This window comes from Pantherophis guttatus, chromosome 13 (assembly GCF_059756535.1).
Source record: "Pantherophis guttatus breed Tessera chromosome 13, ASM5975653v1, whole genome shotgun sequence".
Taxonomy (NCBI): domain Eukaryota; kingdom Metazoa; phylum Chordata; class Lepidosauria; order Squamata; family Colubridae; genus Pantherophis; species Pantherophis guttatus.
This window is the reverse complement of record NC_142075.1, coordinates 24,869,573-24,886,594: the sequence shown is the minus strand read 5'-3', so window position 1 is coordinate 24,886,594 and position 17,022 is coordinate 24,869,573. Positions and strand designations below refer to the sequence as shown.

The following is a 17,022-nucleotide window of genomic DNA, read 5'->3' as shown; positions in this document are numbered from 1 at the left end:
GCTTCTCTTTCCCACGGGGGGGGGGGGGGGGGCTCTGCGGCCTTCCATCAAAAGAGAGAAGAGCCTCATAGCTGATGAGAACAAGCACAGAAGTGGTAATTGCCTCTTGAAGAACATTGCTTCCTGCACTCCGCCATCTGCTAATGACCAGTAGATTCCGAAAGGAAGAAACCATCTTCCCAATTATTTAAGCACCTGGAGCAGTCTCGCTGCACCAGGAGCTTCAAGAACAAAAGGAAGCCAGCGCATCGGGAGGGCGGGTTTGATGTCCTTGTGTCTTTATGTAATTTTGATTTTAGGAAACTAAAGGCAAATAAGACTGGGATGAGGTAGGCGAGGAGTTTTCCTTTGTTCCTGCTGACGACACCACCTTTGTTTGAAGAGCCCGGAGAAACCGCGCCAGAAACAGGTTCCATTTTTATCATCTCAGAGAGCCACGGGAAGACAGAAAGCAGCAACTTCAATCCTCCCTCCATTCCACCCAGTGAAACCCTTTTGCCGTTATTCTGGCCCCATCTCAAATTGATCTTCCGGCACAACAGGGTTGCAGGATCAGTCCTGGATTACAAAGAGTCTCTGCTCCAGGGTTTGGAGAGCAACTGGCAAGCTATTGCCAAAAGGCTTCTGCTTCATGGTGGTGTTGTGGCCCATCAGCGGGCTGTGCAGTTAGTAGCTGATTACAACAGCGAGGAGGCTGGTGTGGTGCTGCGCCAACAGCCTGTGCAGTTGGCACTCAAGTTGGACAGTGAGGAGGCTGGAGAAGATGTGGTGCCAGAGGCGGGGATTCAGCCAGGGCCTTCAGAACCTCCAGAAGCTCCCATAAGTGAAGAGGGAGAAGAGGAGGAGCCTCTTCTCGATGCACGGGCGCGCAGAGCTGCCAAAAGGCAGGAGTGGCTCCTCAGGAGGAGGTCTCCTCGAGAGTAAGGCTTGGGGCTAATTGGCCACTCCCCTAGCCTATTTAAGGAAGGACGACTGATGCAATTTGCAGGAAACAACTTCATTCAAATTCCTTCGTGTCTTGATTCCAGAAAACGTTTGATTTGGCTCTTTTCTCTCTCTTATCAATTTTCCTGCAAATTGCTTCTAGGCATTCTGCCAACCACAGTAAGATTATGGTTATCTGAAATACTGTGCCTCAGAACTGAGTTATTATTCTTTGAATTCTTGTCGGCTGTTAATGAAGTTAAATTAACAGCCCTTGTTCAGAAAAGACTGATTTATTGTACTTGTGTTCGAACTACTACTAAGAAAGCTCATTAGTAGTCTTTAATTAGTAAATTAAGGTTTGTATGGATTTTGTGTGTGCTGCGTTCTTTGGGGTCCATAGCTGGGGCAGAACAGGTGGGGCCAGTGTTCTGGAGACTTCTCACGGGGGAGACTTCTGCTCAGCTTCCTCCTTCTTGTCCCATCTTGCTTGAAGAGAACCCAGCAGGAGGTCAGAGCAGAAAGCTCCATGTTTGGGGGAAGACAGATGTGCAAAGATATGGGTGCGAATCAACTGCCATGGGTTGCGAGGATCACCTTGGGAGACCGGAGGAAGAACTGCAGCCAGGGCAACATTCAGATACGAGACATCTTGGCCCATCAAAGGAACAAAGGTGGAGAAAGCTTCTCAGAAGGGACCCTCCCATGTTCTCTGAAAAGTAACGGCAAGGGAGGGCAGGAGGATTTTCAGACCTGCAAGATTCTGAACCTTACAATGAAAGCAGAATTTCTGCAAATTGGTTATTTCTATCCTTGACTGAAGATTGGTACACTCCTTCTATCTGGGATGGCCATCCTCTTCCACCCAGCATGCAGCTTTGGGAGGGGCACACATGCAATGGTGAGGGAGGAAGGGGGCACCTGCCTAGTCAGTTAAATCAGCCAAATCAACCCAGGTGATCAATGGGGTGACAGATGTCACAAACAGCTCACCCTCCCATCTGTAAATGGGCTATTTGTACATCCACTTCTGCCGGGGGTTGCAACAATGCTGCAGTGAAGTGTTTGGGGGGTGGAGGTCCACCCTGGGGATCAAAGGCCACATCTAAAACCCAAGTGGGATCTTCTGCCTCTCTTAGCAAGAGAATTGGGGTCCTGCAAGATTGACAGCAGCCCTTCAGGAAACCATAACCAAGGCTCCCTAGATGCCTTCATTGGGCCCATTCCTTCTGTGGGTTCAGCTGCCTCTTATATGTCCCTTGTCCAGTCTCTGGTTCTTCCTTCCGTATCCCAAGGCCATTCACAGAACATAGAAGAATCATAGGCTGGAAGGTCATCTTGGAGGTCATTTAGTCCAACCCCCTGCTAAATTGGCAGGGAGTCCTTAGACTATCCCAGTGAAATGGTTACCCAATCTATTTTTTAAAATCTCCATTGTGTATAGATAGTCCATGACTACAACTGAACCCAAAATTTATGTTGCTAAGTGAGACGTTCCTTGAGGGAGTTTTACAACCTGTCTTGCCGCAGTTATTAAGTGAATTCCTGCAGTTGTTAAGTTAGTAACACAGTCATTAAGTGAATCTCCATTGACTTTGCTTGTCAGATCGCAAAAGGGGAATCCCGTCAGAGGTGAGGTTTCAGCAGGTTCTGACCAGTTCTGGAGAACTGGTAGCAGAAATTTTGAGTAGTTCGGAGAACTGGTAAATACCACCTCTGACTGCCCCTGCCCCCATCTATTCTCTGCCTCCCGAGTCCCAGCTGATCGGGAGGAAATGGGGATTTTGCAGTAACCTTCCCCTGCCACGCCCACCAAGCCACAGAACTGGTAGTAAAAAAATTTGAAACCCACCATTGGATCCCGTGACCCCGGGGTCACAACATACCCTTACAGGTGTCTCTTTTCCACACGAGGCTCATTTTAGTGCCCCTTGCACCAGGGTGCATTAGACGAGAAATGTCCCTGTGCCCCCCACCCCCCCCAAAAGCACTTCAAAGGCACGTTCACGTGGGTTGGGTCTGCCGTCTGCATCTGTCTCCCAGTCTGTTCTCCTCGGCAGCTGCCAAAACCTTCCCCCACTTCCCCCACTTGAAGCAGACGGCATCCCGCGAGGCTCTGGCACAGGGGTGGGGGGAAGCGCTGCAGGCCCCAGCCTTTGCCAGTCTTGCAAAAACCCTCCTCTCCATTAGTGAAGCATCAGCAAGAAGAAGAAAGCCTCCGACTTTGGACAGGAACAAGTGCTGCACATTATCCTAAGCATCTAAATGAATAATTAGCTGGAATAACGGTCAGCCTTAAGAATGATTCACACCTTGGTGACTCCATGATGATACCCAGGACAACAGGTGTGGACTCTGCCTGCAAGGTAGAGCAGGTACGATTTCTGGCCTGCTTTTGAAGATTTCCCTCCCCCACCTCGCCCCCAGTGATTATTTCAGGGGGAGAAAAAAAGAAGACGGGGGGAAATCTACATAATTAATACGGATCATAAATATTCAGCCTCAGTTCATCATTAAGCAGAGATATGCAACACATTTACTTGGAAACTGAGTTTGGAGACCAAAAGTAAAAGACTAATAAGACTCAGTAGCCAACATTCCTGAAAAGCTCAGGGATTAAGAGAAAATAGGAGTGGGTGTATGGGTCTGAGTGTGTGTGTGTGTCATTAGGTAGAATTTCATTCTTTTAGGACTCCGCCACAAGTTACTGCCAACCATTGAGGGCATCCAGGTGTGTTTCTGTCTTAGCAAACCTGAGCTAAGTTCCGAATTTGGCATTTGCTCCTAAGCAGACTTTCTGGTTTGTGGGTGGATTCAGCTCAGGAACGGGCAGAAAATTAATTCAAACCGTTGTCTTTTCCTTTCCCAGCTGCAAACCAGTAACATGTGAGTAGCATGATGTAAGGGTAATGTGCTGCACATTGGCCCATCAATTATGCATAAAGGAGCAAATGCAGGAGTTTTGACTTATTAGGGAGACAGCTGTGAACGGTTGCTTATGTAAAGAATTATTAATAGATTTCCCAGGAATTCATGTTTGCTGGGCTCAGCCACGCTAAGCAGGAGTGGGAATCTTCGGTACAAAAAACGTCCAGGAAATTGGGGGGAAAGAAGCCTTGCAATTGACAGGTAGTTCTTGACTTACGACTGCAACTGAGCCCAAAATTTCCATGGCTCAGTGAGGCATTGGTTAAGTGAACTTTGCCCCATTTTATGACCTTTCTCGGCACCGTTGTTAAGCAAATCACTGGAGTTGTTGAGTTAGTAACATAGTTGTTAAGTGAGCCTGCCTTCCCGGGTGACTTTACTCGTCAGAAGGTTGCAAAAGGGGATCCCACGATATTGAAACCGTCATAAATACGAGTCAATGGCCAAGAATTTGAATTTGGATCACTTGATCATGGGAATGCTGCAACGGTTATAAGTGCGAAAAATGGTCACAACTGACTTTTTCAATGCTGTTGTAACTTTGGTCACTAAATGAACTGTTGTAAATTGAGGAATACCTTTACTGGATTTAACGTTTCAACTGACCTGCATTTTTTTTTTTTTACCAATGTGATATCTTAAGAATTTAGAAAACGTTGAACTGAAATTAGCTGTTCCCAAAGGAGTTTTTCACTTCTGTTTTCCCTCTCCCCCCCCCCCCCCGCATGAAATTCCTCCTGCAAATCCAACTAAGGGCACTTTTGAAGATGCCCATGTCACTCTCTTTCCTGGCACCAAATTCTATACTTTTCTTTGTAGGTCGTACATGGATATGCATTTTTGTCTCTCCCAAACCTCCCTTCATCGGATGATCCTGGAATTCAGGCTTTTGTCTTTGATGAGAAAAAGCTCCCCTCTTCCAATCAGTAATTTTAGTAGCGATACTAATTAGGGAAGGTTTTCATTAAAAAAAAAAGTTCATAATTTTACGAGGCATTGCATTGGTCCAATTAGAAGGACGTCAGCAGAAATGCTGTTCCTGCAAGAAGTCACAAAATGTATAAAAGGCCAAAGCGTCTTCTCCAGGACAGCAGTGACCCAGCGTTGACCTCCAACCAAACTTCTCGTCCCCTTGTTAAGTAAGGAGTGGTTGCAACCAGCTCTTTATAGGGCTCTGTAGAAGCCTTGTTTTCAAAGGAAATTGCAAGAGTCAATAGATGCAAAACTAATATTTACCCCCGCCCCCCCCCCCTTTTGATAGTTACCCCTCCCACCTGAACGTCTTCACTGAAATCCTTGCGGCCTCAGGATATTTATTCTTCTTGCGAGAGAAATTGCTTACATCTCGCTAATAAGCTATCTTAATTCTTCCTGCTTTTGTGTGGCGGTGAAACAAAGCATAAAATATCAAGCCACCTGCCTGGGAAGATTTGGGGTCTCCTTCCAGGGAAACTAAGGGTGCTGCAAAACATTTGCTCCGGCAGCCAGTCAGGAAAGCAGAGTTGCCTTAAGAAAGAAGGGGTGGCCTATAAGATAGATCAATGGCTGGATGGCTGGATAGATAGATAGATAGATAGATAGATAGATAGATAGATAGATAGATAGATAGATAGGAATGCACACGCACCGACACACACATACACACACATATACATACATAGAGAGAGAGATGATAGCTAGAGATAGGATAGTTAGTGAGATTAGCCAAAATGTTTCCAAATTTATCACCCAAATGTTGGAGATGTGGCCACAAATTAGGAACATACTACCCACATGTGGTGGATGTGCCCTAAAATAAAATAAAATGGTATAAAATTAAGAGATGGTTGGAGGAAATTACATTACAAAAGATAGAATTTAAACTGGAGCTCTTTCTATTAGGAATAATAGACCCCCAAATAGAGAAAACTTTGCAATACATAATATTACACATATTAACGGCAGCAAGGATTACCATTGCACAAGGGTGGAAACAAAATAACACACCATCAGAAGAGATAGTGATTGGAAAAAATTTACAATGTGCAGAAATGGATAAAATGATAATGGAAATTAAGGATTACTATAGAGTATGGAACAAAATGTATAAATGGTTAGAAAAAAGAAATCAAAATAAGAACTATGAAATTTAAGTTAATATTGCTGAAATACAGAACTATATTGCTAATCTCATAATATTGATTATGTAAATAAATATAATGTAAATATATGTATTTAGCAGAAGAATTGAACAAAAATGGAGAATATGTATGTCAATACAGAATGGCTGTAAAAATAGCATATATTGTATTGTTATGTATGGTTTTTTTTTTAATTGTGCTTTTGTCTCTGGTTTTTTTTTTCTGTTTTTAAAGGTAAAAAGCTCAATTAAAACTATTTTAAAAATACAGATAGATGAGAGAGAGAAAGAGACAGATACAGTAGATAGAAAGAGAGACAGAGACAGCGATTGAGATAGATGGATGGATAGGTAGGTAGGTAGGTAGAAGATGGATACCTGTAGTTTTCTACGTGTTCCTGGTGTCGTCGTAGCTTAATTCCTCTGTGATAATTGGTATATATTTATCTCCCTGCCTTTCTCCTCCCCACCCCTTTCCTTTTATGGGGTAGCAATCTGTGTGACCCACAGGAAGGCGTGATCCTCCGCGAGATTGTCGGCTGCCTTTCAAGACTAAGAGGCTTTGTTTTGGCTTTGCACCACAAGTAAAACATCAAGACAGCATTTTTCATTGCAATCACCAAACAGAGAGTTGCCAGTTGGGGCAGAAGTCTCTGACAAGGTTAATAAGTTAGATTTAGTGACAGCCGTTCTCTAAAAGAAGCATTTCCTTCCTCTTAACTACCCTATTTAGATGTTAATAACTTTACTTAATGTCACTCCTTCACTGACGGATGGAGGCTGGCGGGGCTCCAGGTAGCAGATGTTGGGGGTCCTTTGTTCCTCCCATGGCAATGCCCAGGAAGAAAACAAAAATGCAAAACAGGTAAGTTTACCCATGCCTGGCTGGGGAATTCTGGGAGTTGAAGTCCACAAGTCCTACAGTTGCCATGGTTGGACATCCCTGCTCTAATGCGAAAGAAGACGGACATTAATAGCACGTGTTCAGTGAGCTCACACTCAAATGGGAATAAGGCTTTTCCAAACATGGTTGCATCCTGGCTTATTCGCCACTGGAATATATGAAACGGAGCCCCCATCTCATTCTCATGCTTTGTGCAGCTCCAAACAGTCCGAAAGGTGAATTTCCCAGCGGTTTGGTGGCCTGGATGTTCGGACGGCCACTTCCAACCACACAGAGAAGCCTTTCTTAATTTCCAACCTAATTAGCCATTTAAATTGTCTTGGGTTCATTTATGAACACTTTATTCATCGGGGTGTAGCTTTTTACGAGGCTTTATGGCATTTGGAGATGATATTTTACACAAATACAGCGGCGGCTTCCATGTTCGGCGGAAAAGGCCGGCCCCCACAAGGTTTTACGGCACGGGGCCGTAATGAACCTTAGCAGGCCCAAGCTTTGATAAGTGTAAAACGTCGCCGGACTCATTTTGGTTCGTCTTTAGTGACGGATAATCCGTGTCGATTGAGCACGATAGCCCGGTCCCGTTAGCGTTTTCCTCCCCTCCTAAATGGGATTGCAGCAGGACCTATTAAAGGTGGCTGCATAATAAAATTAGTCAAAGCAGCTGGTAGAGTTTTTCCAGCCCTCTGAATTTCCATTAGGGTATTGAAATTTGTTAGACTGTAAAACCATCAGGGGTGGCTTGAGAAGAGCCCCTCCGTTGCTCAGGAAAGGAAGAAGGGTGGTAGGAGGAGATTGGTGCGATCCGTTCGATCGGAAAGGAATAGAACAGAACAGAAGATAAGAGAATAACAGCGTTGGATGGGGCCTTGGAGGTCTTCTAGCCCAACCCTTTGCTCAAGCAGGAGACCCTGTACTAGTGATGGTTAACCTTTTTGGGACCGAGTACCCAAAGCGCACATGCACACGAATGCACGCACACATGGCCAAACCCACAAAATACAATGCAACGGCCCCCCCGCGCATGTACTCCGGCCTCACGCATGCGTGCACGTCCCCCATGCATGGGCCCCAGCCCCTCTCGCGCCCTGTTTTGGCTTCCAGGTTGGTGGAGGAGGCTTTCCAGGGCCAAAACGGGGTGTGGGGTGGGGCATGCCTCATTTTGGCCCTGGAAAGCCTCCTGCACCAACCTGGAAGCCAAAACAGGGCATGGTGGGCACGCAAGGCCCCCCCCTGTGCCCCGTTTTGGGCCTGAAAAGCCTCCTGCACCACCTGCACATGCACAGATGCATCCCCCGCATGCGCCCCACTCCCGTGCATGCAGGGCAGAGACCCGAAGACTAGCTGGCTGGCGGGAGGCCCGTGCGCATGTGCAGTGGAGCTGGGCTGGGCTGGGGTGACAGCTGGTGTGCTGGCAGAGAGGGCTCTGTGTGCCACCTGTGACACGCGTGACTAGGTTCCCCATCACGGCCCTGTACCATATGTCCAGTCTCTTCTTCAAACCTCCAGTGATGGGGTAGCCACAACTTCCGAAGACAAGCTGTTCCACTGATTCGATTGTTCTAAGGATCTTGCTTTATCCCAAGGAAGAAACCATAATCCTCAAAAACAGCCAGATGTATGGGATGGCGAGGCTGAGCCTGAGGGAGGGGTCAAACGTGTCCTCAGTCTCGAGTCCCTTCGTGCCCACAAGAGATCTAAATCCAGCCCACTTTGAATACCACTGGCTCTTACCTACTGCCAATTTGCCCTGACTGTCAGTAGTTCAGATTCTTGTAGAGAGCGTTAGCATGCAATAAACCTCGACTCACTTGCTTTAAATTGCTTATTTAAGGCACTGGTTGTAGGTTCAGAAACCCTGCCTGTTTTCTAAGACAACCAATTATCTGTGGGCTATTCTTCTAATGGCTGAAGGTGAGGACGGTGACCCTGCTTGACCACGTAAGGCCTGGTGGAAGAGGGTCCACCCCTTCTCCTGTCGGAAGAGCCTGCTAAAAAGCAGAAAAGGGGGAAAATTGGGTCTTTTCGTTTAATTATCTGCTCCCCCAGCATTTGCCACCATCCTGGCTTTGCCCCCAAAAGAGCCCAGCAGGCCTGCGATGCAAAATATGCTAAAGAGCGCTGCAGTTGCATTCTTGTGTTGTTTCGCGAGATACCAAGCTGTGAACTTTAAATTAGCAATAAGGGAAACTGACAAGGGCAGCCTTGCCAGGAAAGCACGGAGCCCGACAGGCATAATTATGGAGCGAACGGAGAGACAAAATAAGAGGACGAACAAGAAAACACAAATCCAGTTGCAAACTTGTATCTCGTATAATATAAATAAAAGATTATCTCTTCCACTGGTCGCCTATCAATCAGAAGGATGGCTTAAAAAAAGAAAAGAAAAAAAAGGGGGCGTGGAATCTAATGGTTATTTATCTCCTCTTGCTATTAAATACAGATGATAGATAGATAGATAGATAGATAGATAGATAGATAGATAGATAGATAGATAACTGGGATAGACAGACAATGGATGGATGGATAGATATAGATAGGTAGATAGATAGATAAGATAGATAGATAGAAAGATAGATAGATAGATGATGAATAGACAATGGATGGATGGGTGGATAGATAGATGATGAATAGACAATGGATGGATGGATAGATAGATAGATATAGATAGATATATAGACAGATAGATAGATAAATGATGGTTAGACAGACAATGGATGGATGGATGGATGGATGGATGGATGGATGGACAAACAGAGAGCAGGCATGAACAGATGGAGGGATGGTTAGGGTTATGGTTGGGGAGATGAAGAAATGGATAGCTACATAGATGGATAATAGATAGATAGGGAGATAGATGGATAGCTAGCTAGATGATAGCAGTTAGCTACAATGGGTGGATGGAATGGATTGATAGATATGCAATGGGCGTATCTTTTTGTTTGAACCCCAGGAAGCCTCTCATTGGGACAAGAAGGTTTAGGAGTCTCTCTTATTCCTTGGGCTTTTCCTTGAAAATAGTTTGAAAAACTTTGATGGTTCCACAGCTCTTAACAGTGGGAAGGTTGAACAGAGCATAGAAGGAAACACCTTCCATGCACCTTTGCATTTTACTCCAAATCCAATTCAAGATGATTATAATCTGAGTTTCAACTTCCTTTAATCTTATTCTTCTAAATTTCAATAATTAGCGGTGCATTTCAACACAGGCATCCTGGTTTTTTTCCCCAGCTGACCTTTATTTTTCAGGTCTCTGCTTCTTGTTAGTAAATTCCTCTCTTGTCCTCCTCCCACCCACCCCCGTTTTCCTTTTTAACCCTAACAGGAAAGTGCCAACGACAGCAATCCCTGTTCCCCTCTGCTGCAGCAGCTGCCCTTTGCCAGACGAGGAGAAAATCAGTGCAGAGAATTCCGCAAACCTTTGATACTGGCGTCTCTTTCGCCACTCCGGTGCTGGGCTCAATTAGTGGGAACATGGCTAATTGGAACATAAGTGGGTCCCTTTGTTAACACATCTGACAGCCAGCCCCAGGGAATATGAGCACCGTTCATTAGACACTTTAGTAATCTTTCTCTTTCCTGCCCCAAAGTAGACCCCTTGCCTGCTCAAAGATGGCAAAGTCCTTCTCCAGCGCACATTGGCAAGGAGGTCGAAAGGCTTTCTGGTTCTGCCCCCAACACATTCATCAGCACGCCAAGTTTAAACCCAGAGCTGACAGAAAGTTGTTTAGCCTTTTTTCTTCACACATTTTTTGTGATCACAGCCACTCTACTTCCCTTCCCCCTTTCCTTTCCTCTTTCTATTTTCATTCCTCCTCCCTTCCCTTCCTTCTCTTCTGTTTTATCAAGGGGAATCCTCTTGCTGCCAAAAGAAACCTTCTCTTTTCTTATCCTACTGCAGAACATTGTCCTGGCCAGTGAAAAGCGCTGGCAGGAATACAGCTATTGCCATATTTATTTACTTATTTATTAAATGTATTTGCCACCCATCCAAAGTGACTCTGGCTGGTAAATTGGGAAAAATGGCTAAACCGGAAGGACCTGTGTGTGTGTGTGTGTGTGTGTGTGTGTGAGAGAGAGAGAGAGAGAGAGAGAGAGAGAGAGGGAGGGAGGGAGGGAGGGAGGGAGGGAGAGAGAGAGAGAGAGAGAGATGGCAATAGAGATCATGCAATCAAAGACAATATTTTAACTTCTGGAGCTCTTTCTCCCCTCGCTCCCTTCCAACCCCAGATGGCCCCGGGAAAATTCTCTGAGCCTCGTAATAGCAATAGCAATAGCATTTAGACTTATATATCGCTTTACAGTGCTTTACAGCCCTCTCTAAGCGGTTTTACAAAGTCAGCTTATTGCCCCCAACAATTTTGGGTCCTCAACCTGCCCCGATGCCAACTTTGGCCATTGCTGGACTACAAAGCGCTGCAGTTGCATTCTCGTGTGGTTTCGCTTCTTTCTGCGTTGACCATATCTAATCCATCAAAAGTTCGAGCGTTGTTTTGGGTTGTGGAAATGTCGGCCCTTTGGGTGGGTCCCCTAACCGACAGTCCGTCTGAAAGAATGCTTTTCATTAACGAATATAATTTGAAGAACCGGGTAATTGACTCACATTTGATTAAGGCCATTTCTGTTGGATTAGCGTGATTAATAGGTAAAATTACAATCCAACAGAAAGCAGTGAAAAAGGTGTCTGAAGTCATGGACCACGTCAAGATTTTAAATTTAAAATAACGAAGATCTGTGAGCAGAACCAACGTACATTGTGTACGTTGAGTTGGCATTGTCGTTCCAAACAGGCAAGGCGATGCCAAAGGAAGATTGCACTCTGTGCCCCTTGTGTATTAGACAGTAGGTATATTTTTCCACTTAATTCCAAGAATAAAATTCTAAGAATTGATACTTGGCATCCATATTATAATAACTGCATTGACTTCCTGGTCACTTCAAGTACAATTGAAAGTACATTCAAGTCCCAAATATCTTAATCCAAGGAAGAACATTTTCAGGTTTCTAAAAAGTATAGGTAAGTCCTTGACTAATGACCACAATCAAGCCCAGAATTTATGTTGCTAAGTGAGAAATTTGTTAAGTGAGTTTTGCCCCATTTTATGATCTTTCTTGCCACATTTGTTAAGTGAATCAGTGCAATTGTTAAATTAAAAACATGGTTGTTAAGTGAATCTGGATTCCCCATTGACTTTGCTTATCAGAAGATTTTCAATCTATATCTATATATCTATAGCTATATAGTGAAATTACATCTCCAACAGTCACTAAATGAACTGTTTTAACTCAAGGACTACCTGTAGTTTGAAAATATCTCTAGTCTTCACACAGACCTTTCTTCTTCCCAACCATCTAGAGCCACTTCAAGTCCTTCAACTATCTTCTTTGTTTCCAAATGTTTTGGCCTTCATCTCGCCAAGAAATCAATGGACTACCACAGCTTAAAATCAGACTGGCACCCAACTCTTTCCTGGTGCTAATGTATGCCAACTTGCTAGTGATGTGGAAACACACCTGAAGAAATCACTCTCCATGTGAAGGACCAGGTTCCAGGATGATGACCAAGCTCAAATGATCTACTTCAGACACATTATGTGAAGACTATTGGATTATTGGAGAAGGTTCTAATGTGGGAAAGGTGGAAGAAAAGAGAAGACAACCAGCAGCAAGAGGGATCAACTCACAGCATTGAAGCAGGCATCATCCTCAAGATCTGAAGAACCAGGTTAGGAACAGACCATCACGGAGAACATCTGCCTAAGAGGTCACTAAGAGTCAACACTGCTTTGATTAAACATAATCGATCAACTGAAAAGAAGACAGGGCTGTGGAAAATTATAAGCTAAGGGGGAGCACCAACTTGAGGGCACATAATCAGCCATGCTGGCTGGGGAATTCTGGGAGTTGAAGTCCAGCCATCTTAAAAGTGGTCAAGGTTGATAAACACTGGTGTCTTCGCTCTTGTCATCCCTGCTATCACCAATGGCTGAAATGCTGAAACTTCTCTCTCTCTCCATGAAGACGTCCAGTATCTCCAATCAAGAAGGCATTCCCCATATAAGCCCGTTTTTACCTGTCAAATTGTGACCTGAATTGAAGCCTTTTCTGACTTCCCTCCAAGCAGGTCTCCCAAACCCAAACATCTTCAAGACATTTCCCTGGAAACTCTACCGAGAAGAAGCCAAGAGAAAGCTGGTCTATTTCTTTAAATGTTGAGCCTGCCCAAACAATTAGAATTTATAATCGTTTCCCTATCCGCACTTCCTTAGGAAAGACACCGCCTTAAGCCAAAGAGTCGAATATGGCTTTCAAATGCAAATATTTTAACAAGGATAACACACAGAAGCATGAACTATCAATTCTTGCCGGTAGGCATATGTAAAGCATCTTGTTTATCATACCAGAAAAAAATTAATATATATCTATATATATATAAAAAACAAATTAAGCTAAGCATTAAAAAGAAACACAGCACGGTGATGAACTCAAATATTATTTTGTTTTTCTGCCTTTTGGCCTTTAATTCCTAAGTATGCAGAAAAAGATGGCACAGGTAGTAGCCTTGACTTACGACCACAAGTGAGCCCAACATTTCTGTTGCTAAGTGAGACGGTTGTTAAGTGAGTTTTGTCCCATTTTATGACCTTTCTTGCCACAGTTGTTAAATGTATCACTGCAGGTGTTAAGTTAGTAACACAAATGTTAAGTAGAATCTGGCTTCCCCATTGACTTTGCTTATCAGATTTTCAAACTGTCTGTCTGTCTGTCTGTCTGTCTGTCTATCTATCATCTATCTTCATATATCTGTCCAACTATCCATCCAACTATCCATCCATCCATCTATCTAAATATATATATATATATATGGATCCAGCATCACGGTTTGGAAATAAAACCCCAGCCAGCACTCAAAACCTCCAGCCAGCCCATTCCAGGGTGGGATTACCTTTGGCAACTGGAGGGGAACATCCTTCCCAACTCTGGCTTTGCTTCCCACCTGACCTTGAGGATACCCAGAGCGGTTTGGCGCTTTCCTCAGGCAGTTCCATATCCATTCTCAGTGTCGATTAAACCTTGATCTCATTTATTATCACAGGAAATGGTCTCAAGGTCACAGGGCTGGAAATTTAATTATGGCGGCAGTATATTAAGTGGCACATTTAAAGATGCTGAATCGTAGTAATTAATTTTTTGGATGGTGGTCTCCAGGGAGCCGGTTTCCTCCACACAGGGGATTCAGGCATCCATCAGGGCCACTGAGCGTGGCAGCTGTCTTTTAGCTTTAAGCTGGCCCATTATTCATCTTTTACAGCCGCCTTTAAAAACACCCGACAATGCTACCCCTCTTCTTATTGTAATAGATGTCTCCCCTTTGCAAGCAGCCATACTTCACCTTTGCTATAGAGGAAGCCTATGGGGTTGACTGCCACCCTGGCCCGTGGCTCAAGGCTGGAGATTGCTTGGGTCAAGAGAAAGGGAAGGAGGAGGAGGAGGAGGAAAAAATTAGGAAGAGGACAAGAGGAAGAAAATGAAGAGGAGGAGGAGAAAACAGGAAGAGAAGAAGAAAAGGCAGGAAAAGAAGAGGAGGAGGAGAGGAGGAGGAGGAGAGGAAGAGGAGGAGAAGGAAAGAAGATGGAGGGAAGAGGAAGGAAGAGCAGGAGGAGGAGGAGAAACAGGAAGAGAAGAAGAAGAAAAGGCAGGAAAAGAGGAGGAGGAGGAAAGGAGAAGAAGAAACAAAGGAGGAGGAGAAGAAATAAGGAGGAAGAGGACGGGAAAGAGAAGAAAATAAGGAGAAGGAGAAGGAGGAGGAGGAGGAGAAGAGGGTGGAGAAAAAATAGTAGTAGTAGTAGTAGTAGTAGTAGTAGTAGTAGTTGGGCCTTGCCAGCCCTTCCGTTGATCTCACCCAAAAACAAGCCGTAATAATTAGGGAGCACCCGGGATTTGTTCTGCAGCCACTGTTGATTCTAAGTTATTGAAAGTCATGCAGCTCGGCCAAGGTCTTAAAAAGCTTGTAATGTTTAATGAAGGGATGGTCATTAAACTCGCTGGTTCAAATATTAGGCAAAGATGGTCTGGGAGGTGCGGAATAAAGAGCAAGGAGAATAAGAACTCAATTGCCCATCTCCATGAACAATGCTGGCAGCTGCCCAGGGCACCCTTCAATGGCCGGCATCTCCCAAGGGTTCAAGGCACCTATTGGGCAGCTTGGAGTTTCAGCAGGTTCTGACCACTTCTGGAGAACCGGTAGCAGAAATTTTGAGTAGTTCGGAGAACTGGTAAATACCACCTCTGATTGCCCCTGCCTCCATCTATTCTCTGCCTCCCGAGTCCCAGCTGATCGGGAGGAAATGGGGATTTTGCAGTAACCTTCCCCTGCCACACCCAAGCCACGCCCACCAAGCCATGCCACGCCCAAGCCACACCCACAGAACCAGTAGTACAAAAATTTGAAACCCACCCTTGGAGGGAGCCACCACTGAGAAGGCCTTCTTCTGGGTCCCACCAGGTGCATCTCCCTTGGGGATGGAACCCGCAATATTCCCTGCCTTCCCACTCTGATGAGTCGGGTAGGTGTGACCGGCAAGAGACGGTCCTTCAGATCACCTGGTCCCAAGCCATGAAGGGTAAATATTGAGTAACTAGACCTGATATGGCGTCAATTCTGGCTTCTTTGTAATTGGGAGGGGGGAGACCCCTTCACTGAGACGATTCTAGTCTACCTGATTAAAAAAAAACTCTCGGAAATCCATCTGCTGCTTAATGAGCCACCTTACCTTTTCGGAGACTTTTCCCTTGAAAACTCGGCGGCAGAACTGTGGCCCCGCATGACTGATACTCTCATCACCCAGCAGGCTGAACTCTGCTCAACTTTCTAAATGAGATTTTATTGGAACTGATTAGAGTTAGATAAATGGGCAGCTCTGCTAATGTATTATCCCGTTTTCAATTACAGTGTATGTATAATCATACGCATTTCTTTTTGGATACTCTGACATTTACGTGACAGCCCTCGGATGAGATAGACTTTCTGTTTACAGAATAGTTTGGTCCCCCCCCCCCCTTTCTGGCTCTCTCCTTTAAGGGAAGCCATGGGTTCTACTCCTGATCTCCTAATCCTAGGCAGGATCTTTTTCTTTAAAAAAAAGAAAAGATCTCTTTGAATCTCCCCATTTTGGAGACAACGCAGGTGACTGCGTCCTGTTTTGAATCCAGTTCTGATGATCGTCGGTGGTTAGTAGCCATGAAAGCAATATGGAACTCCCAGGCACAGAAGTAGTCTATCTTATTCCTTGGTTTTTAAGACAGTTTTTTTTTAATAGGCACATATAGGTAAGTTCATACAAATTAAGCACAGATGACATTTCAGTGTTTTTGGTAAACTGCAACTGATGGCTCTAGGGTGTATGTGAATGCAGCTAATTGCAGCCAATCCACTAAACTGGTTAAACTATGGTTTAGCGGCAACATGTAATGCAAGCCTTAGTATTTAGACAATTTCCCCCTTTAAAAAAAAACAACTCTTAACCCTTCAATATACCATGCAGATCCTACAGCAGATCAAAGTTATCCAATCCGGCCACAAACCAACATTTGCATGACTCCAGGGATTAGGTTCATACCGCCTGCTAAACCAGAAACAAGCAACTGCATCATGGCTAAATGGGGGGTGTGAACAGAAGCATGGTTTGGGGTTGGGGCAGCTCTGAGCCCTTGCTGATTTTTGCACCCTCCCCTAAATATTTCTCCCTGCTGTCGCAGCCAAGATAGTTTTAATTTTTGTAAAATTTGCTTCCCTTAGTTGAGCAGCCATCTTCGTCCCCCCCAAATCTTCCCTCTCCCTTAACCTGCCTTTGATTCTACAAGTTCCTTTTCCGAGCTGGCCATTAAGCCATTCACTTCTTCCAATTGGAAATTCTTCCGCTCGGATACAATCGTGCAAACAACTGGCAGAATTTATTTAACCTTCAGCCAACTGCTCAACCAAGTTGAAATTATTGATAGCCTCTCGGTAATAATCAAGATGGAGAGCTCAACCGGAGGAGCCCCCCCCCCCCGCTCGCTCGCCCTCCCTTCCAGCCCAGACTCGCAAGAGAGCCACTGAGCTGGAGGACTACAAATGCCATCTCTGGGCAGGCGGCATCACTCG

General features: G+C 44.9%; 1 long non-coding RNA gene across 2 annotated transcripts in view; it reads right to left on the bottom strand.

Annotated features, from left to right (window-relative positions):
• The window catches only part of LOC148112183 (uncharacterized), a 42,401-nt gene extending 26,654 nt beyond the window's left edge, over positions 1-15,747 (bottom strand). For both annotated transcript variants that reach the window (XR_015729787.1, XR_015729786.1), the window contains exon 1: positions 15,650-15,747. This is a non-coding gene — a long non-coding RNA (uncharacterized LOC148112183). The remainder of the gene's footprint in view (positions 1-15,649) is intronic.
• Between the last annotated feature and the right edge of the window lie 1,275 nt (positions 15,748-17,022).